A 22,271-nucleotide genomic window follows, 5' to 3' on the forward strand; every position below is an offset into this window, starting at 1 on the left:
TGCACCTGCTGCCCTTATCCTTCTAGGTGGCAGAGACCGCATGTTTGGGAGGCGCTGCCGAAGAAGTATTGGTGAGTTGCTGCAGTGCATCTTGTAGATGGAACACACTGCAGCCACAGTGCGCTGGTGGTGCAGCGAGTGAATATTTAAGGTGGTGGGTGGGCTGTCAATCAAGCGGGCTGCTTTGTCCTGGATGATGTCAAGCTTCTTGAGTGTTGTTGGAGCTGCACTCATCCAGGCAAGTGGAGAGTATTCTATCACACACCTGACTTGTGCCTTGTAAATGGTGGAAAAGCTTTGGGGAGTCAGGAGGTGAGACACTTGCCACAGGATACCCAGCCACTGACCTTTGGAATTCTCTTCCCCAGAGAGCTGTGGAGGCTGGGTCATTGAGTGTGTTTAAGGTGGAGATAGACAGATTTTTGAATGATAAGGAAGTCAAGGGTTATGGGGAGTGGGCAGGGAAGTGGAGTTGAGGCAAAGATCAGATCAGCCATGATCTTATTGAATGGCGGAGCAGGCTCGAGGGACGAAATGACCTACTCCTGCTCCTACGTCTTATGTTCTTGTGTCTCTCATCAGCTCTGGCTGCCGCGCTGAGTTGTGGCTGACACTGCGCATGTGCCCCATGGCCCCGCCCTCTCCTGCTCCACAGGTGCCCGGCCCGCACCGCGCATGCTCAGCACACACCCTGGGCTCCTGTCAATCATCCTCCCCCGCGCCTGTGCGCTGGGCCCGAGCTCCAGGCTGCCACGTGGGGCTTTCTTTGTAAAGTCGGTGTTGGTGAAGAGCCACAATCAGTGAGGGAAAGTGAGTTTTGCGAGGGGGCGGAGTGAACCGCAGCACGTGATCGCGGGGCCTGTGACTGACGGGAGCTCTGACCAATAGGCAGAGCATGGGCGGAGCCGACTGGCGGCGGGTCCTCCAACCAATGGTGGCACGGCAAGGGGGCGGGGCCTCCTCTCCAGCTCAGGTGTGCTGGGGCTGATTGTGACGCGCTGTCTCCAGGTGAGAGCAGCTCAGTCAGCACAGAGCTGGGGCTGGAATCTGGGAGAGGAGCCGCAGGCAGCACAGAGCTGGGGCTGTAATCTGGGAGAGGAGCCGCAGGCAGCGGGCCTGGCAAAGGGACAATCACTGATTGAATAATGAACAGGGGTAAGGGGACACTAACCTAACATCATATATATCTATAGCTTAAGTAGACAGATTTTAAGCCAAACGATGGGACCGATGGCTGCAATTCCTGTGCCATTCGGGAACTCCGGCACACTTCACGTGTCCTGGTGAACCGCGTGTGCAGGAAGCACCTCCCGTGGCTGGAACTCGAGCTCAGGGTCTCTGAGCTTGGGGAGCGGCTGGAGTCACTGCCGGGCAGACGGGAGGCTGAGAGTTTCCTGGAGCGCACATTCCAGAAGGTGGTCACCCCACAGCCACAGAGAGTTTGTGGGAATTATAACTGGGTGGCCGCCCAGCAGGGTTTGAGGAGGCAAGGCAGTGCAGGAATCCCCTGAGAGTGCGGCGCTCTCAAACCGGTTTTCAGTGCTGAATCCCGGTGAGGGTGACGACACCTCGGGGTGGAGAGTGCAGTCTAGAGCGCATCCACTGCACTTTGGGGCAAGGCCAATTTCAGTGGGGTGAGAACGGATGTGGCCCGGCTAAATTGGAATCAAAGATTGGCAGGAAAAACTGTAGAGGAACAATGGGCTGCCTTTAAAGAGGAAATAATTCGGGTACAGTCGAGGTACATTCCCACTAAGGGGAAATGTAGGGCAACTAAAGTCAGAGCTCCCTGGATGATGAAAGAGATAGAGAGTAAGATGAAGCAGAAAAAGAGCATGTATGACTGATGTCAGGTCGTTAATACATCTGAGAATCAGGCTAAATATAGAAAGTTCAGAGGAGAAGTGAAAAAGAAAATAAAAAGGGCAAAGAGAGGGTATGAGAATAGAATGGCAGCTAACATAAAAGGTAATCCAAAAGTCTTCTATCGGCATATAAATAGTAAACGGGTAGTCAGAGGAGGGGTCGGGCCAATTAGGGACCAAAAAGGAGACCTATGCATGGAGGCAGAGGGTAAGGCTGAGGTACTAAATCAGTACTTTGCATCTGTCTTCACCAAGGAAGAAGATGCTGCCATAGACATAGTGAAGGAGGAGGTAGACGAGATACTGGATGGGATAAAATTGATAAAGACAAGGTACTAGAAAGGCTGGCTGTACTTAAAGTAGATAAGTCACCAGGACCGGATGGGAAGCATCCTAGTATGCTGAGGGAAGTGAAGGAAGAAATTGTGGAGGTACTGGCCATAACCTTCCAAATCCTCATTAGAAACTGGGGTGGTGCCAGAGGACTGGAGAATTGCAAATGTCACACCCTTGTTCAAAAAAGGGTGTAAGGACAAACCCAGCAACCATGGGCCAGTTTGGCCTCGGTAGTGGGGAAGCTTTTAGAAACAAAAATCAGGGACAAAATTAACAGTGTGGATTAATTAAGGAAAGCCAGCACGGATTTGTTAAAGGCAAATCGTGTTTAACCAACTTGATGGAGGTTTTTGATGAGGTAACAGAGAGGGTTGATGAGGGCAATGTGGTTGACGTGGTGTGCATGGATTTCCAAGGCATTCGACAAAGTGCCACATAATAAGCTTACCAGCAAAGTTGAAGCCCATGGAATAAAAGGGACAGTAGCTGCATGGATACAAAATTTGCTAAGTGACAGGAAACAGTGAGTAATGGTGAACGGTTGTTTTTCAGACCGGAGGAAGGTACACAGTGGTGTTCCCCAGGAGTCGGTTCTAGGAGCACTGCTTTTCTTGATCTATATTAAAGACTTGAATGTGGGTGTACAGGACACAATTTCAAAATTTGCAGATGACACAGAACTTGGAAGTATAGTGAACAGTGAGGAAGGTAGTGATAGACTTCAAGTGGACATAGACAGGCTGGGGAAATGGGCGGACATGTGGCAGATTAAATTTAATGCAGAAAAATGAGAAGTGATACATTTTGGTAGAAAGAATGAGGAGAGGACATATAAACTAAAGGGTACAATCCTAAAGTGGGTGCATGAACAGAGAGACCTGGGGGTATATGTGCACAAATCATTGAAGGTGGCAGGGCAGGTTGAGAAAGCAGTTAAAAAAGCATACGGGAACCTGGGCTTCATGAATAGAGGTATAGAGTACAAAAGTGTGAAATTATGATGAAACTGTATCAAACACTGGTTTGGCCTCAACTGGAGTATTGTGTCCAATTCTGGGCACTGCACTTTAGGAAGGATGTGAAGGCCTTAGAGAGGGTGCAGAAAAGATTCACGAGAATGATTCCAGGGATGAGGGACTTCAGTTACATTGATAGACTGGAGAAGTTGGGGTTGTTCTCCTTGGAGCAGAGAAGATTGAGAGGAGATTTGATAGAGGTGTTCAAAATCAAGAGGGGTCTGGACAGAGTAGATAGAGAGAAACTCTTCCAATTGGCAGAGGGGTCGAGAACCAGAGGACACAGATTTAAGGTGATTGACAAAAGAACCAAAGGCGACATGAGGAAAAACTTTTTTACACAGCGAGTGGTTAGGATCTGGAATGCACTGCCTGAAAGGGTGGTGGAGGCAGATTCAATCACCGCTTTCAAAAGGGAATTGGAGAAGTACCTGAAAGAGAAATATTGCAGGACTTCAGATTCCTGGGGCAGGAGGGACCAGTTCTGGGGCAGGAGGGACCTGTCCAAGGTGGACGGGTTGCACCTCAACGGAGCTGGGACCAATGTCCTCATGGGACGGTTAACTGGTGCTGTGGGGGAGGGTTTAAATTAACTTGACAGGGGACGGGCACCAGGATGAAACATTAGAGAGGAGAAACAAGGTGCAGAGAGGACTGGGAGAGACAAGTAGCACTAGAGGGACAGAACTGCTGGTCATCTTCCAAAATTCGATAGACTCTGGAACAGTTCCCATGGATTGGAGGGTAGCTAATGTTACCCCACTATTCAAAAAAGGTGGTAGAGAGAAAACGGGCAATTATAGACCAGTAAGCCTGACATCGGTAGTGGGGAAAATGCTAGAGTCCATTATAAAGGATGTAATAGCAGAGCACTTGGAAAACAGTGACAGGATCGGACAAAGTCAACATGGATTCACAAAAAGGTAAATCGTGCTTGACTAATCTACTGGAATTTTTTGAGGATGTAACTGGTAGAATAGGTAAGGGGGAACCAGTGGATGTGGTGTATTTGGACTTTCAGAATGCTTTCGATAAGGTCCCGCATAAGAGATTAGTGTGTAAAGTTAAGGCACATGGGATTGGGGGTAAGGTACTGACTTGGATAAAGAACTGGTTGGCAGACAGGAAGCAAAGAGTTGGAATAAACGGCTCTTTTTCCGAGTGGCAGGCAGTGACTAGTGGGGTACTGCAGGGTTCGGTCCTAGGACCCCAGCTATTCACAATATATATAAATGATCTAGACGAGGGAACTAGATGTAATATCTCCAAGTTTGCAGATGACACAAAGCTGGGTGGGCGTGTGTGCTGTGAGGAGGATGCCGAGAAACTCCAGTATGATTTGGACAGGTTGGGTGATTGGGCAGAAACATGGCAGATGCAGTATAATGTGGATAAATGTGAGGTTATCCACTTTGGTGGCAAAAACAGGAAGGCAGATTATTATCTGAACGGCAATAGATTGGGAGAAGGGGAAGTGCAACGAGACCTGGGTGTCCTTGTGCACCAGTCGCTGAAGGTAAGCATGCAGGTGCAGCAGGTGGTTAAGAAGGCAAATGGTATGTTGGCCTTCATAGCGAGAGGTTTCGAGTACAAGAACAAGGATGTCTTGCTGCAGTTGTACAGGGCCTTGGTGAGACCACACCTTGAGTATTGTGTGCAGTTTTGGTCGACTTATCTGAGGAAGGACGTTCTTGCCATGGAGGGAGTGCAGCAAATATTCACCAGACTGATACCTGGGATGGCAGGAATGACGTATGAGGAGAGATTGGGTCGATTGAGCTTATACTCGCTGGAGTTTAGAAGAATGAGAGGGGATCTCATTGAAACTTATAAAATTCTAACAGGACTAGACAGAGTAGATGCAGGAAGGACGTTCCCGATGGCCGCGGAGTCCAGAACCAGGGGTCACAGTCTAAGGATAAGGAGTAAGCCATTTAGGACAGAGATGAGGAGGAATTTCTTCACCAAGAGAGTGGTGAACCTGTGGAATTCTCTACCACAGAAGGCAGTAGAGGCCAATTCATTAAATATATTCAAGATATATTTCTTAAGGCTAAAGGGATCAAGGGATACGGGGAGAAGGCAGGGACAGGGTACTGAATTTGGATGATCAGCCATGATCTCATTGAATGGCGGAGCAGGCTCGATGAGCCGAATGGCCTACTCCTGCTCCTATCTTCTATATTTCTATGAATCCCAGGACCAGGCCCCTATGGGGAATAGGTATGCAGATCTAGCCGCAAAACTAGCTGCAGAACAAATGCAACCGGAGGACGCATTCAAAAACGAAATAAATAAGGTCATGATAGTCAGTGGGGTACAGGAAGTGAATATAATGGAGCTACAAGAAAATACTAGTAAAGAGGAAAAGGAGAAATGGAGAGAAGCTGGTGCACAATTACAAGATGGAATTTGGAAATGGGACCCACGTAACCAGGTGGTGGCACCGGAATGTTGCAGACAACAACTGATAGCGCTATACCATGGTGTAACACATACTGGCAGAAGTAACATGTTGCACCTACTGACACAGTACTGGTGGTGGCCAAAGATGGGTCAGGAAAATATTGTCACCGCTGTATAATATGCGCAAGAATAATGACAATGCAGCTCTCCCGCAGCACTGCCGCTCCGACAGTGCGGTGCTTCCTCAGTACTGCCCCTCCAATGAAGCAGCACTCCCTCAGCACCGCCCCTCCGACAGTGCGGTGCTCCCTCAGTACTGCCGCTCCAACAATGCAGCTCTCCCACAACACTGCCCCTCCGACAGTGCAGCACTCCCTCAGTACTGCCCCTCCAATGCAGCAGCGCTCCCTCAGCACCGCCCCTCCGATGCAGCAGTGCTCCCTCAGCACCGCCTCTCCGACAGTGCAGCGCTCCCAGAGTGCTGCCCCTCCGACGGTGCGGCGCTCCCTCAGTACTGCTCCTCCAACAGTGCGGCACTCCCTCAGCACCGCACTGGAGTGTCAGTCTCGCTTTATATGCTCAAGTCCCTGGAGCGGGATTTGAACCCACAACCTTCTGACTCTGCTATCCACTGAGCCACAGCTGACTCTAGTCTTTTACACAGTTTCATCATAACTTCCTTGCTTTTGCACTCTACGCCTCTCCTAAAGCAGGGGAGTTATGATGAATTGTTAAACAGTTTTTCCTGCAGAGTGACCAAGGCTGTCTGTAGGAAACAATTTTGCATTTGAAAGAAGCTTGTATTGTGAAGCTTGTGCCCCTTTGCCAGGCCCACTGCCTGCGGCCCCTCTCCCAGATTCCAGCCCCAGCTCTGTGCTGACTGCGGCCCCTCTCCCAGATTCCAGCCCCAGCTCTGTGCTGCCTGCGGCCCCTCTCCCAGATTCCAGCCCCAGCTCTGTGCTGACTGCGGCCCCTCTCCCAGACTCCAGCCCCAGCTCCGTGCTGCCTGAGCTGCTCTCACCTGGGGACAGCGCGTCACAATCGGCCCCAGCGCACCTGAGCTGGAGTGGAGGCCCCTTATTCTAAGATTATGCCCCCTAGTTCTAGTCTCAGCCTTCAGTGGAAACATCCTCCCCGCATCCACCCGATCAAGCCCCCTCACAATCTTATATGTTTCGATAAGATCGCTTCTCATTCTTCTGAATTCCAATGAGTAGAGGCCCAACCTACTCAACCTTTCCTCATACGTTAACCCCCTCATCTCCGGAATCAACCGAGTGAACCTTCTCTGAACTGCCTCGAGAGCAAGTATATCTTTTCTTAAATATGGAAACCAAAACTGTACGCAATATTCCAGGTGTGGCCTCACCAGTACCCTGTATAACTGCAGCAAGACTTCCCTGCTTTTATACGCCATCCCCCTTGCAATAAAAGCCAAGATTCCATTGGCCTTCCTGATCACCTGCTGTACCTGCATACTAACCTTCTGTGTTTCATGCACCAGGACCCCCAGATCCCTTTGTACTGTAGCACTTTGCAGTTTCTCTCCATTTAGATAATAACTTGCTCTTTGATTTTTTCTGCCAAAGTGCATAACCTCACACTTTCCAACATTATATTCCATCTGCCAAATTTCTGCCCACTCACTCAGCCTGTCTATGTCCTTTTGCAGGTTTTTTATGTCCTCCTCACTCACTGCTTTCCCTCCCATCTTTGTATCGTCGGCAAACTTGGATATGTTGCACTCGGTCCCCACCTCCAAATCGTTAATATATATTGTAAAGAGTTGGGGTCCCAGCACTGACCCCTGCAGAACACCACTAGTTACTGATTGCCAACCCGAGAATGAACCATTTATCCCGATTCTCTGTTTTCTGTTAGTTAGCCAATCTTCCACCCATGCCAGTATATTACCCCCAATCCCGTGATTTTTTATCTTGTGCAGTAATCTTTTGTGTGGCACCTTGTCAAATGCCTTTTGGAAGTCCAAATACACCACATCCACTGGTTCCCCTTTATCCACCCTGTTTGTTACATCCTCAAAGAATTCGAGCAAATTTGTCAAACATGACTTCCCCTTTATAAAACCATGCTGACTCTGTCCGATTAAATTATGCTTATCCAAATGTCCTGTTACTACTTCCTTAATAATGGACTCCAACATTTTACCAACCACAGATGTTAGGCTAACTGGTCAATAGTTTCCAGCCTTTTGTCTACCTCCCTTTTTAAATAAGGGCGTTACATTAGCAGTTTTCCAATCTGCCGGGACCTTGCCTGAATCCAGGGAGTTTTGGAAAATTACCACCAATGCATCCGCAATCCCCACCGCTACCTCTCTCAAGACCCTAGGATGTAAGCCATCAGGTCCAGAAGATTTATCCGCCTTCAGTCCCATTATCTTACTGAGTGCCATCTCCTTAGTGATTTTAATCATGTTTAGCTTCTCCTCCCCTATAGCCCCCTGTTTGTCCAGTGTTGGGATATTTTTAGTGTCCTCTATTGTAAAGACTGATACAAAATATTTGTTCAGCGTTTTTGCCATCTCCATGTTCCCCACTACTAATTTCCTGGTCTCATCCTCTAAGGGACCAACATTCACTTTAGCCACCCTTTTTCTTTTTATATAACTGTAGAAACTCTTGCTATCTGTTTTTATATTTTTTGCTAGTTTACTTTCAAAACCTATCTTCCCTTTCTTAATTAATCTTTTAGTTATTCTTTGCTGGCTTTTAAATGCTTCCCAATCTTCTATCCTCCCACTAGATTTGGCTACTTTATATGCCCTTGTTTTCAGTCGGATACTATCCTTTATTACTTTACTTAGCCACGGATGGCTGTCTTTTCTTTTAATCCCCTTTTTCCTCAGTGGAATATATTTTTCTTGAAAGTTGTGAAATATCTCCTTGAATGTACACCACTGCTCATGAACCGTCTTACACCTTAATCTATTTTCCCAGTCCACTTTAGTCAACTCTGCTCTCATACCTTCATAGTCTCCTTTATTTAAGCTTAGTACACTGGTTTGAGATCCAACTCTCTCACCCTCCAACTGAATTTGGAATTCAACCATGTTATGGTCACTCATTCCAAGGGGATCCTTTACTAGGACATTTTTTATTAATCCTGTCTCATTACACAGGACCAGATCTAAGATTGCCTGCCCCCTGGTTGGTTCAGTAACATATTGCTCAAGGAACCCGTCCCTAATGCACTCTATGAACTCTTCCTCAAGGCTGCCCTGCCCAATTTGATTTGTCCAGTCAATATGAAAGTTAAAATCTCCCATGATTATAGCTGTTCCCTTATTACAAGCCCCAACTATTTCCTGATTTATACTCCGACCAATAGAGTTGCAACTGTTAGGAGGCTGATAGACTACGCCCACTAGTGACTTTTTCCCTTTCTTATTCCTTATTTCCACCCAAACCGTTTCACTATCCTGATCCTTTGACCCAATATCATTTCTCACTATTGCAGTGATTCCATCCTTTATTAACACAGCCACCCCACCTCCTTTTCCTTCCTGTCTGTCCTTCCTAATAGTCAAATACCCCTGGATGTTTAGTTCCCAGTCATGGTCACCCTGCAGCCATGTTTCTGTAATGGCCACCAGATCATACCCATGTGTAGTTATTTGTACCATCAACTCGTCTGTTTTCTTACGAATGCTGCGTGCATTCAGATAAAGAACTTTTAAACATGTTTTGTGACAATTTATTCCTGCTTTTATCCCTTTTACTACTTTACCTTTACCTTTATATATTCTGTCCCTTCCTGATAGTCCCCCACTGCTACCTTGCTCTATTGCCTTCTCTGCTGACATTTTTATTTTTTGCTCTCTTGAAACCTCCCCACCACTAATTAGTTTAAAGCCCTCTCTACAGCCCTAGTTATTCGATTCGCCAGGATTCTAGTCCCAGCACAGGCCAAGTGAAGTCCATCCCAAAACTGGTGCCAGTGTCCCAAGAAGCAAAACCCATTTCTCCCGCACCAGTCTTTGAGCCACGCATTTAACTCTCTAATTTTATTTACCCTAGCCAAATTTGCTCATGAGGGCAGGTACAGCACGGGTTAGATACAGAGTAAAGCTCCCTCTACACTGTCCCATCAAACACTCCCAGGGCAGGTACAGCACGAGTTAGATACAGAGTGTCAGCCGTGGCTCAGGCGGCAGCACTCTCTCCTCTGAGTCAGAAGGTTGTGGGTTGAAGTCCCACTCCAGAGACTCGAGTCTAAAACTCTGTGCTGCCCCTCCAGTGCAGTGCTGAGGGAGTGAAGCACAGTGTAGAGTAAAGTTCCCTCTGCACTGCTCCACTAACATGCCTGAGCCCCAAACTCAGAAGAGCGCCCTCTGCTGCATTCCACTTGTCTCAGCAGCGGGAGAACGGACACCCTGATTTGTTGGAGGACCCGCCGCCACCTCAGTCTTCCAAGCTGCGCCCGCTCTCTCCCTATTGGTCAGAGCTCACGTCAGTCACCGCCGTGGAGTTGGTGACGTGCCCCAGTCCGGCTCCCTGCAGAAGACAAGTCTGCGGCCGCTCAATCCGCTCCGCTTGGTGCCGGGAGGGTGCTGGGAGGGTCTGGTTTGTATTTTCTTTTTATTTATCTCCCCGCCCGCGCTTCTCTCCACTATATATAAAAAAAACCCTGATAAAACTCACATTCCGCCGGTGATCCGGACTCTTGCGGTTGCCCGGGCTGACCCAGAATGCAAGGCCCTGCGCAGGCACGGTAGTGACTCATCCTCGGGAGCGGGGCCCGGCGGCGCATGCGGAGTAGGGGGAGGGGGCGGGGCCTGCTCAGAGCCCACGCTCACCTTGGAGCGGCACATGCGGTGTAGGGGGAGGGGGCGGGGCCTGTTCAGAGCCCGCGCTCACCTCAGAGCGGCGCATGCGGAGTAGAGGGAGAGGCGGGGCCTGTTCAGAGCCCGCGCTCACCTTGGGGCGGCGCATGCAGAGTAGGGGGAGGGGGCGGGGCCTGTTCAGAGCCCGCGCTCACCTCGGAGCGGCACATGCGGAGTAGAGGGAGGGGCGGGGCCTATTCAGAGCCCGCGCACACCTTGGAGCGGCGCATGCGGAGAAGGCTCGAGTGGCCGAATGGCCGACTCCTGCTCCTATTTTCTATGAAAGAGAGGCGGAGAGGTTCAGGGAGGGAATTCCAGAACTTGGGGCTGAGGCAACAGAAGACACGGCCACTGACGGTGCAGCGATTATAATCAGGGATGCTCAAGAGGGCAGAATTGGAGGAACGTAGATGTCTCGGGGGGGAGGAGGTTGTTTTCTTTGGAACCGAGGAGGCTGAGGGGAGACCTGATTGAGGTGTATAAAATTCTGAGGGGCCTAGATAGGAAGGACCTATTTCCATTGGCAGAGGGGTCCACAACCAGGGGGCATAGATTTAAAGAAATTGGTCGGAGGTTTAGAGGGGAGTTGAGGAGAAATGTTTTCACCCAGTGGGTGGTGGGGGTCTGGAACTCACTGCCTGCCAGAGTGGTAGAGGCAGAAACTCTCATCACATTTTAAAAAGTACTTGGATGTGCACTTGATGTGCCGTAACCTACAAGGCTACGGACCAAGTGCTGGAAAGTGGGATTAGGGTGGATAGCACTTAATCGGCTGTCATGGACAAGATGGGCCGAATGGTCTCCTTCTGTGCCATAATTTTTCTGTGATTCTATCGCGGGCGGCGGGTGGTTGTGAGGCTGAAGGGAATAACTAAGATAGGGAGGGGCGAGGCCATGGAGGGATTTGAAAACAAGGATGAGAATTTTGAAATCAAAGCATTGCTTAACCGGGAGCCAATGTAGGTCAGCGAGCACAGGGGTGATGGGTGAACGCGACTTGGTGTTGAGTTATGACACGGCCAGCCAGGAGTGCGCTGGAATAGTCGAGTCTAGAGGTAACAAAGGCCCGGGTGAGGGTTTCAGCAGCGGATGAGCTGAGGCAGGGGTGGAGATGGGTGATGTTACCCAGGTGGAAGGAGGCACTCTTAGTGATGCTGCGGATATGCGGTCGGAAGCTCATTTCAGGGTCAAATATGACACCAAGGTTGCAAATATTGTGGTTCAGCCTCAGACAGATGTTAGGGAGAGGGATGGAGTCAGTGGCTAGGGAACGGAGTTTGTGGCAGGGACCGAAAACAATTGCTTCAGTCTTCCCATTATTTAACGGGAGAAAATTTCTGCTCACCCAGAACCAGATTAGAGATCGTGGAGGGGTTGAGAGAAGTGGTGGTGAGGTCAACCTGGGTGTCGTCAGCATACATGTGGAAACTGAGGCTGTGTTTTCAGATGATGTCACCAAGGGGCAGCATTTAGATGAGAAATAGGAGGGGCCCAAGGATAGATCCTTGGGGGACACCAGAGGTAATGATGTGGGAGCGGGAAGAGAAGCCATTGCAGGTGATTCTGTGGCTACGATTAGATAGATAAGAATGGAACCAGGCGAGTGCAGTCCCGCCCAGCTGGACGACGATGGAGAGGCGTTGGAGAAGGATGCAGTGGTCAACCATGTCAAAGGTTGCAGACAAGTCAGGAAGGACGAGGAGAGATAGTTTACCTTTGTCAAAGTCACAAAGGATGTCATTTGATGAGACTTGATTTGACTTCAGGGCCAAGTCAGTGAGGTGGATTGGGCTGTTTCTGGCTCGCTGGTTATTGTGGGCACGGCTGGACACCAGTGGGACCGGCTCTACCCTGTTTGTTCTTCGAGGCAAAATTAGCCATAAAAAAACCCTGCTTCCCCCCTTACCCTTTCTACACTCCTTTTACAGGGTTTTAGAAGTGGAGCATTTACAGACAAGAAGCTCAAACCAAACATCACCTCAAGATCTGACAGAGTTACGCGATTCATCAGGACCTGATTCAATCGCTCCTCCAATCTGCTGGCACACCCGTGAGTTCACACTGATGACAGACCTTTTAAATGTTCTGAAAGAGCTTCAAAATCTACAAGTACCTGAAGCGACACCAGTGGCCACACACTGGGGGAAATCCGGGCCCCGTGTGTGGGAAGGGATTCACTCAGTCATCCACTCCGATGATACACCAGCAAGTTCACACAAGGGACGGACCTTTAACCCACTCCGTGTGTGGGCCGGGGTTAATTGTACCCTCCGTGCTGCTGAGACACCAGCTTGTCCACACCGATGAGAGACCGTTGACCTGCTCCGTGTTTTTGAAGCAATTCTCTCATTCTGCCACCCTCCTGAGACACCAGCTTGTTCATAGTGATGAGAGACTGATTAAATGTTCTGACTGTGGGAAGAGATTTAAAACTTCCCAGGATCTGAAGAAACACCAGCTGGGGAGAGCAGGAGAGGTTCTGTTCACCTGCTCAGTGTGTGGGAAGAGATTCACTCAGTCCTCGAATCTGCTGGCACACCAGCGAGTTCACACTGGGGAGAGGCTGGAAAACATTCCGACTGTGGGAAAAGCATTAGAAGGTCCCAGGAGCTGAAGGGTCACCAGCTGGAGACATTAGGAAAGAGACCGTTCACCTGCTGTGTGTGTGGGAAGGGATTCACTCAGCCATCAAGCCTGGTGAGACACCAGCGATATCACACCGGGGAGAGGCCGTTCACCTGCTCTGTCTGTGGGAAGGGACTCACTCAGTCATCCCACCTGTTGAGACACCAGCAATATCACACTGATGAGAGGCCATTTAAATGTTTCAACTGTGGGAAGAGCTTTAAAACCTCTGGGGATCTGAAGGGACACCAGCGAGTTCACACCGATGAGAGACCATTTAAATGTTCTGACTGTGAGAAGAGCTTTAAAAGCTTCAGGGATCTGAAGCAACACCAGCGAGTTCACACTGATGAGAGACCATTTAAATGTTCTGACTGTGAGAAGAGCTTTAAAAGCTCCGGGAATCTGAATGGACACCAGCGAGTTCACACCGGGGAGAGGCCATTCACCTGCTCCGTGTGTGGGAAGGGATTCACTCAGTCATCCCACCTGCTGGCACACCAGCGGGTTCACACTGATGAGAGACCATTTAAATGCTCTGACTGTGGTAAGAGCTTTAACAGCTCCGGGGAGCTGAAGAGACACCAGCGAGTTCACACTGTTCTGTAGCACAGGGCCCTGGAGACAGCTGGCGTGACATGAACGTGGAATGGATGAATGTTTTATAAATTCTTGGACTGCTGTTTAATCTTTAAGACTGTTGTGCTGATGATTCCCTTTGTTTAACTGTTCATGGTGTTACATAGAATGTACAGCACAGAAACAGGCCATTCGGCCCAACTGGTCCATGCCGGTGTTTATGCCCCACACCCACCCTACTTCAATTAACCCGATCAACACATCCTCCCATTCTTTTCTCCCTCATGTGGCTTCCCCATAAATGCATCTATGCTGTTCACCTCAACTACTCCCTGTGGTAGCGAGTTCCCCATTCTCACCATTCTCTGAGTAAAAAAGTTTCTCCTGAATTCCCTACAGGATTTATTAGTGACTATTTTAAGTTTGTGGCCTCATAAATATGATGAGATTCTGTTAAGCTGACCAGTATGTTGTTGTACTTGGTCTATTTCTGATGAATTAAACATTACTGAGCCCTTGTACGCGTGTTATGGGATGACGTTTTTTTTAATGCGTTCATGGGATGTGGGCGTCGCTGCCAAGGCCAGCATTTATTGCCCATCCCTAGTTGCCCTCGAGAAGGTGGTGGTGAGCCGCCTATCTTGAACCGCTGCAGTCCGTGCAGTGAAGGTACTCCCACAGTGCTGTCAGCGAGGGAGTTCCAGGACTTTGACCCAGCGACGATGAAGGAATGGCGATATACTTCCAAGTCAGGATGGTGTTTGACTTGGAGTTGGTGGTCATAGAGTCATAGAGTTATACCGCACAGAAAGAGGCCCTTCGGCCCATCGTGTCCGTGCTGGCCATCAAGTCCTGTCTATTCTAATCCCATTTTCCAGCACTTGGTCCGTAGCCTTGTATGCTATGGCGTTTCAAGTGCTCATCTAAATGCTTCTTGAATGTTGTGAGAGTTCCTGCCTCTACCACCCTTTCAGGCAGTGAGTTCCAGATTCCAACCACCCTCTGGGTGAAAAGGTTTTCCCTCAAATCCCTTACCTTGGACCTATCCTCCTGGTTATTGGCCCCTCTACTAAGGGGAAAAGTTCCTTTCTATCTACCCTATCTATGCCCCTCATAATTTTGTACACCTCAATCAGGACCCCCTTCAGACTTCTCTGCTCCAAGGAAAACAACCCCAGCCTGTCCAGTCTCTCCTCATAGCTGAAGCACTCCAGCCCAGGTAACATCCTGGTGAATCTCCTCTGCACCCTCTCCAATGCAATCACATCCTTCCAAAAGTGTGGTGACCAGAACTGCACACAGTATTCCAGCTGTGGCCTAACTAGCGTTTTGCACAGCTCCATCATAAACTCCCTGCTCTTATATTCAGTGCCTCAGCTAATGAAGGCAAGTATCCCATATGCCTTTTTAACCACCTTATCTACCTGTCCTGCTGCCTTCAGTGATCCATGTATTCTATCAGGTGTTCCCATGCACCTGCTGCTCTTGTCCTTCTAGGTAGAAGAGGTTGAGGGTTTGGGAGGTACTGCCGAAGAAGCCTTGGCGAGTAGCTGCAGTGCATCTTGTAGATGGTACACACTGCAGCCACGGTACGCTGGTGGTGGAGAGAGTGGATGTTCAAGGTGGTGGATGGGGTGCCAATCAAGTGGGCTGCTTTGTCTTGGGTGGTGTCGAGCTTCTTGAGTGTTGTTGGAGCTGCACTCATCCAGACCAGTGAAGAGTATTCCATCACACTCCTGACTTGTGCCTTGTAGATTGTGGAAAGTCTTTGGGGAGTCAGGAGGTGAGACACTCGCCGCAGAATACCCAGCCTCTGACCTGCTCTTGTTGCCACAGTATTTATGTGGCTGATCCAGTTAAGTTTCTGGTCAATGGTGACCCCCAGGATGTTGATGGTGGGGGATTCGGCAATGGTAATGCCGTTGAATGTCAAGGGGCGGTGGTTAGACTCTCGCTTGTCAGAGATTGTCATTGCCTGGCACTTGTGTGGTGCGAATGTTACCTGCACACTTATCAGCCCAAGCCTGAATGTCGTCCTGGTCTTGCTGCATGCGGGCATGGACGGCTTCAATATCTGTGGAGTTGCAAATGGAACTGAACACTGTGCAGTAATCAGGGAACATCCCCACTTCTGACCTTATGATGAAGGGAAGGTCATTGATGAAGCAGCAGAAGATGGTTGGGCCGAGGACACTGCCCTGAGGAACTCCTGCAGTGATATCCTGGGCCTGTGATGATTGACCTCCAACCACCACAACCATCCTCCTTTGTGCTCGGTCTGACTCCAGCCAGTGGAGAGTTTCTCCCCGATTGATTAGCATTGAGGTAATAGTGATTAACATTGAGGTAATACTGATTAGCATTGAGGTAATAGTGAGAGTAATAAGGGAAGTGAAACAGGACATTAGAAGTAAATGAGAGACAAGGAAAGAAAAACTAAAAGCCATGTAAACCACATGCACTGCACTACCCTCATCCACACACCTAGTCACCCCCTTGAAAAATTCAATCAGATTGGTCAGACATGATCTTCCCTTGACAAAGCTGGCTATCCTTAATTAATCCTTGCCTCTCCAAGTGGAGACTAATTCTGTCCCTCAGAATTTTTTCCAATAATTTCCCTACCACTGATGTTAGGCTCACTGGCCTGTAATTCCCTGGTTTATCCCTACTACCCTTCTTGAATAATGGTACTACGTTAGCTGTTCTCCAGTCCTCTGGCACATCCCCTGTGGTCAGAGAGGTTCTGGAAATTTGTGTCAGAGCCCCTGCAATCTCCTCCTTTGCCTCACACAGCAGCCTGGGATACATCTCATCCGGGCCTGGGGATTTATCCACTTTTAAGCCTGCTAAAACCGCTAGTACTTCCTCCCTCTCGATGTTAATATGTTCAAGTATATCACAGTCCCCCTGCCCGATTTCTATGTCCACATCGTCCTTCTCCACAGTGAACACAGATGCAAAAAATTCATTTAAAACCCCACCTACATCTTCTGGCTCTACACACAGCTTGCCACTTTGGCCCCTAATGGGCCCTATTCTTTCCCTAGTTATCCTCTTACCCTTAATATACTTACAAAACACCTTAGGATTTTCCTTTATTTTGCTCACCAGTGCTATTTCATGGCCCCTCCTCGCTCTCCTAATTTCTTTTTTAAGTATCCCCCTGCACTTTTTATACTCCTTTAGGGCTTCCTCTGTCTTTAGTCCCTTGTATCTGCCAAAAGCCCCCCTTTTTTCCCTAATCCATTCTTGTATATCCCTTGACATCCAAGGTTCCCTGGGCTTGTTGGTCCCACCCTTGACCTTTATGGGAACATGTTGCCATTGTACTCTCTCAATTTCCTTTCTGAAAGACTCCCATTGCTCCGATGTGGCTCTCGAACAGTCACATCTTTCCTGCAACGGGGCAAGCAGAACTGCACGCAGCAGGCTAGCCGGTGGCCTAGCTGGTATTTCTGTACAGTTCAAGCAGAACCTCCCCGCTCTTACATGATACAGAAAGAAAGAGGCACTGCCCCTTTAAATACCTGGGGGGCACCCATTCCCCTTTAAATGGCCAAGCAATTTTTATTGTTGAAAAGGGGCCGCAGTCGCCTTTGACTCACACCCCTTCCCCCTCCCCCTCCCTCCCTCCTCCCCCTCCCCTCCCCCTCCCCCTCCTCACCTCCTCCTCCCCCCTCCCTCCCCTCCACCTCCCCCCTCCACACCTCCTCCTCCCCCACCTCTCCCCCTCCTCCTCCCCTCCCCCCTCCCCTCCCGCTCCCCCTTCTCATCCCCCCTCCTCCCTCCCCCCCTCCTCCCCCCCCTCCCCACCCCTCCTCCCCCCCTCCCCCCTCCTCCTCCCCCCTCCCCCCCTTCATCCAAATTCAGGGCGGTGGATGCAGATTCAATAGTAACTTTCAAAAGAGAATTGGATCGATACTTTAAGGGGAAAAATTTGCAGGGATATGAGGGGAGTGGGATTAATTGGAGAGCTCTTTCAAAGACTTCAAGGGTTAAGTTATGAGGAGAGATTACACAAACTAGGGTTGTATTCCCTAGAATTTAGAAGGTTAAGGGGCGATCTGATGGAAGTTTTCAAGATATTGAGGGGAAATAGAGAGGGGCGATAGAGAGAAACTATTTCCGCTGGTTGGGGATTCTAGGACTAGGAGTGCATGGTCTAAAAATTAGAGCCAGACCTTTCAGGAGTGAAATTAGGGAACACTTCTACACACAAAGGGTGGTAGAGGTTTCAAACTCTCTTCCGCAAACGGCAATTGATGCTAGATCAATCGTTCATTTTAAATTGGAGATTGATACATTTTTGTTAACCAAAGATATTAAGGGATATGGGCCAAAGGCAGGTATATGGAGTGAGGCTGCAGACCAGCCATGATCTCATTGAATGGCGGAGCAGTCTCGAGGGACTGAATGGCCTCCTCCTGCACTGCATAGAAACATAGAAGATAGGAGCAGGAGTAGGCCATTTGGCCCCTCGAGCCTGCTCTGCCATTCATTGAGATCATGGCTGATCATCCAAATTCAGTACCCTGTCCCTGCCTTCTCCCCATATCCCTTGATCCCTTTAGCCTTAAGAAATATATCTAACTCCTTCTTGAATATATTTAATGAATTGGCCTCTACTGCCTTCTGTGGTAGAGAATTCCACAGGTTCACCACTCTCTGGGTGAAGAAATTCCTCCTCATCTCTGTCCTAAATGGCTTACCCCTTATCCTTAGACTGTGGCCCCTGGTTCTGGACTCCCCGACCATCGGGAATATCCTTCCAGCATCTAGTCTGTCTAGTCCTGTTAGAATTTTATAAGTTTCAATGAGATCCCCTCTCATTCTTCTAAACTCCAGCGAGTACAAGCCCACTCGACCCAATCTCTCCTCATACATCATTCCTGCCATCCCAGGTGTCAGCCTGGCGAATCTTCGCTGCACTCCTTCCATGGCAAGAACATCCTTCCTCAGATAAGGTGACCAAAACTGCACACAATACTCAAGGTGTGGTCTCACCAAGGCCCTGTACAATTGCAGGAAGACATCCTTGTTCCTGTACTCGAACCCTCTCGTTATGAAGGCCAACATACCATTTGCCTTCATAACCGCCTCTAGGGAACCTGCTCATAACATTCAGTTTGATTATGAGAAACTTGGGTCTGAAACTAGTGCCTTAAATTTAAATAAAGGCAATTACAAGGGTATGAAGACAGAGTTGGCTAAAGTGGACTGGGCAAATAGACTGAAAGGTAAGATGGTAGATAAGCAGTGGCAGACTTTTAAGGAGATATTTCATAACTCTCAGCAAAGATATATTCCAGTGAGAGAGACTGAGAAGGATGAACTAAGGAAGTTAAGGAGGGTATCAAATTGAAAGAAAAGGTGTACAATGTTGTGAAGATTAGTGATAGGCCAGAAGATTGGAAATTTTTCAGAGACTTACAAAGGATGACTAAAAAAATAATAGAGGGAGAAAATTGATTGATGGTAATGGGAGAGCCATTTACACTTCATCTAGAGCCATCTTTTGTTTCTTAACTTGTCCCATTACCATCTCCTTTAGCCTCGCACCATCTCCTAATCTCTCTTGCCTTCCATCCACTCACAGACCTTCCCTTTTGTCCTTTCCTTCCCTCCCACCTTTCCCTGCCCCAGCACTTTATTCGCTTATGGGATCTGGGTGTCGTTGGCAAAGGCCAGTATTTATTGCCCAGCCCCTGCTTAAAAACCTGTTCCATCTCCAGCTTTTTCCAGTTCTGACAAAAGGTCATCGACCTGAACCGTCAACTCTGTTTCTCTCTCCACGGACGCTGCCGGACCTGCTGAGTATTTCCAGCATTTACTTTGTATCTAACCCGTGCTGTACCTGCCCTGGGAGTGTTTGATGGGACAGTGTAGAGGGAGATTTACTCTGTATCTAACCCGTGCTGTACATGCCCCGGGAGTGTTTGATGGGACAGTGTAGAGGGAGTTTTACTCTGTGTCTAACCCGTGCTGTACCTGCCCTGGGAGTGTTTGATGGGACAGTGTAGAGGGAGCTTTACTCTGTATCTAACCCGTGCTGTACCTGCCCCGGGAGTGTTTGATGGGACAGTGTAGAGGGAGCTTTACTCTGTATCTAACCCGTGCTGTACCTGCCCTGGGAGTGTTTGATGGGGCAGTGTAGACGGAGCTTTACTCTGTATCTAACCCGTGCTGTAACTGCCCTGGGAGTGTTTGATGGGACAGTGTAGAGTGAGCTTTACTCTGTATCTAACCCGTGCTATACCTGCCCTGGGAGTGTTTGATGGGATAGTGTAGAGGGAGCTTTACTCTGTATATAACACGTGCTGTCCCTGCCATGGGAGTGTTTGATGGGACAGTGTAGAGGGATCTTTACTCTGTATCTAACCCGTGCTGTACCTGCCCTGGGAGTGTTTGATGGGACAGTGTAGAGTGAGCTTTACTCTGTATATAACACGTGCTGTACCTGCCCTGGGAGTGTTTGATGGGACAGTGTAGAGGGAGCTTTTCTCTGTATCTAACCCGAGATGTACCTGCCCTGGGAGTGTTTGATGGGACAGTGTAGAGGGAGCTTTACTCTGTGTCTAACCCGTGCTGTACCTGCCCTGGGAGTGTTTGATGGGACAGTGTAGAGGGAGCTTTACTCTGTATCTAACCCGTGCTGTACCTGCCCCGGGAGTGTTTGATGGGACAGTGTAGAGGGAGCTTTACTCTGTGTCTAACCCGTGCTGTACATGCCCCGGGAGTGTTTGATGGGACAGTGTAGAGGGAGCTTTACTCTGTGTCTAACCCGTGCTGTACCTGCCCTGGTAGTGTTTGATGGGACAGTGTAGAGGGAGCTTTACTCTGTATCTAACCCGTGCTGTACCTGCCCCGGGAGTGTTTGATGGGACAGTGTAGAGGGAGCTTTACTCTGTGTCTAACCCGTGCTGTACCTGCCCTGGGAGTGTTTGATGGGACAGTGTAGAGGGAGATTTACTCTGTATCTAACCCGTGCTGTACATGCCCCGGGAGTGTTTGATGGGACAGTGTAGAGGGAGCTTTACTCTGTGTCTAACCCGTGCTGTACCTGCCCTGGGAGTGTTTGATGGGACAGTGTAGAGGGAGCTTTACTCTGTGTCTAACCCGTGCTGTACCTGCCCTCACGAGCAAATTTTGCTAGGGTAAATAAAATCAGAGAGTTAAATGCGTGGCTCAAAGACTGGTGTGGGAGAAATGGGTTTTGCTTCTTGGGACACTGGCATCAGTACTGGGACAGGAGAGAGCTGTTCCATTGGGACGGACTTCACGTGGCCAGTGCTGGGACTAGAATCCTGGTGAATCGAATAACTAGGGCTGTAGAGAGTGCTTTAAACTAATTAGTGGGGGGGAGGTTTCAAGAGAGCGAAAAATAAAAATGTCAGCAGAGAAGGCAATAGAGCAAGGTAGCAGTGGGGGAATTAAAAACTAGAGCGTGTCAGGAAGGGACAGAATATATAAAGATAAAGGTAAAGTAGTAAAGGGGGTAAAAGCAGGAATAAATTGTCACAAAACATATTTAAAAGTTCTTTATCTGAATGCACGCAACATTCGTAAGAAAATAGACGAGTTGACGGTATGAATAACTACACATGTGTATGATCTGGTGGCCATTACGGAGATATGCCTGCAGGGTGACCATGACTGGGAACTAAACATCCAGGGGTATTTGACTATTAGGAAGGACAGACAGGAAGGAAAAGGAGGTGGGGTGGCTGTGTTAATAAAGGATGGAATCACTGCAATAGTGAAAAATGATATTGGGTCAAAGGATCAGGATATTGAAACGGTTTGGGTGGAAATAAGGAATAATAAGGGGAAAAAGTCACTAGTGGGCGTAGTCTATATGCCTCCTAACAGTTGCAACTCTATTGGTCGGAGAATAAATCAGGAAATAGTTGGGGCTTGTAATAAGGGAACAGCTATAATCATGGGAGATTTTAACTTTCATATTGACTGGACAAATCAAATTGGGCAGGGCAGCCTTGAGGAAGAGTTCATAGAGTGCATTAGGGATGGGTTCCATGAGCAGTATGTTACTGAACCAACAAGGGGGCAGGCAATCTTAGATCTGGTCCTGTGTAATGAGACAGGATTAATAAAAAATGTCCTAGTAAAGGATCCCCTTGGAATGAGTGACCATAGCATGGTTGAATTCCAAATTCAGTTGGAGGGTGAAAGAGTTGGATCTCAAGCCAGCGTACTAAGCTTAAATAAAGGAGACTATGAAGGTATGAGAGCAGAGTTGACTAAAGTGGACTGGGAAAATAGATTAAGGTGTAAGACGGTACATGAGCAGTGGTGTACATTCAAGGAGATATTTCACAACTTTCAAGATAAATATATTCCACTGAGGAAAGAGGTGTGTAAAAGAAAAGATAGCCATCCATGGCTAAGTAAAGTAATAAAGGATAGCATCCGACTGAAAACAAGGGCATATAAAGTAGCCAAATCTAGTGGGTGGATAGAAGATTGGGAAGCATTTAAAAGCCAGCAATCAATAACTAAAAGATTAATTAAGAAAAGGAAGATAGATTATGAAAGTACACTAGCAAAAAATATAAAAACAGACAGCAAGAGTTTCTA

At 48.5% G+C, this 22,271-nt stretch overlaps 1 pseudogene; it reads right to left on the reverse strand.

The window, feature by feature from the left end:
• Positions 1 to 22,271, reverse strand: part of LOC147093338 (uncharacterized) — a 174,202-nt pseudogene that overhangs the window by 117,484 nt on the left and 34,447 nt on the right.

This window comes from Somniosus microcephalus, unplaced genomic scaffold (assembly GCF_052327205.1).
Source record: "Somniosus microcephalus isolate GS21.2 unplaced genomic scaffold, FLI_Smic_1.0 unresolved_chr1, whole genome shotgun sequence".
NCBI lineage: Eukaryota > Metazoa > Chordata > Chondrichthyes > Squaliformes > Somniosidae > Somniosus > Somniosus microcephalus.